The 1,071-nt window shown below is 54.1% G+C and overlaps 1 protein-coding gene across 1 annotated transcript in view; it reads right to left on the reverse strand.

Moving 5' to 3' along the window:
• Positions 1 to 1,071, reverse strand: part of PPM1E (protein phosphatase, Mg2+/Mn2+ dependent 1E) — a 71,696-nt gene that overhangs the window by 57,385 nt on the left and 13,240 nt on the right. The gene's annotated exons all lie outside the window — the stretch shown is intronic.

The raw sequence follows: 1,071 nt of genomic DNA on the forward strand, positions 1-1,071 counted from the left end.
TGCGGGGGACCCCGCCTGGACGCAGGCGCTCGGGGAGTCCGGAGGAGTGGGCGGGGCCGGCGCGTGCCCCCCCGCCCCGCGCCGGCTAACGGACTTTCTTTCTCGCGCCTCCGCGCACGCGCGCCTGCGCAGTGCGCGCGCTCGTGCCGCCCTCGGGGAGAAAGGGCGCCTCTCCGCCTCCGCGCCGTGAGGGGAGGATGGGACCTGCGGTGCGGGCGGCCCTCGAGCGAGGAGCGCGAAGTGGTGGGTAGAGGCCTGTGCTCCTCCCTGCGCGGTGGGCCGGGCCGAGAAAGAGGAACGGCCGAAGCCCCCCAGCCGGCATCGCCCCGCTGCTCTACCCACTGGGCAGCACTGCTTCACACACCTGCCAAGTGCGGTGTGTCGGGGATGCAGGAGAAAGTCACCCAACGAAGTGGGTGTTTGGGCAGAAACCATCACCCTCATCCTACAATTCCCAGCTTTCTCTGGCCAGACAAAAAAAGTCTTACAAGATCCAGCATGGCTGGGAAAAACTGGGAATTGTAGGATCATGGTTAATAACCTTTTTTTCTGTCTGAACATGCATAGGATGGTAGGACTGTTTCCTGTATAAATGTGCATAGGATTGTAAGACTCTTTTCCTAACAGGCCTAGAATTACACCTTTCATTATTTTAACATGATTGTGACTTTCTGTTAAAAAGCCTCAGGACAGTTTTCCCCAAAACAAAATCCCCTAAAATACTGGGTTTGGTAACCATGGTGTGTCTTCTCTAAATGGCCCTGCAAATTTAAGAAGCTACAGACAGAGATTCTAAGGTAGGAGACCCTCTGGATATTTTCGTGTGGAACGCCTCTGCCTTTTGGCCATGCTGGCTAATGCTGATGGGAGATGTAGTCCAAAACTTCTGGAAGCCTCTGGAGTCATTCATCCTGTTTTCCAGAGCAGGCAGCCAGAATTTTTTTTTTTTTAAGAATGAAAGCAGTGCAACCTTAGGCGTGTCTACTCAGAAATAAGTCCCCTTGAATTGCTGAGGCTTATGCTCAGAAAAGTGAATCTGTAGCTTACTGTTTTATCTCATGCTTCCTGCAG

The sequence above is a fragment of the Varanus komodoensis genome, unplaced genomic scaffold (genome assembly GCF_004798865.1).
Source record: "Varanus komodoensis strain SLA01 unplaced genomic scaffold, ASM479886v1 scaffold20_1, whole genome shotgun sequence".
Lineage (NCBI taxonomy): Eukaryota > Metazoa > Chordata > Lepidosauria > Squamata > Varanidae > Varanus > Varanus komodoensis.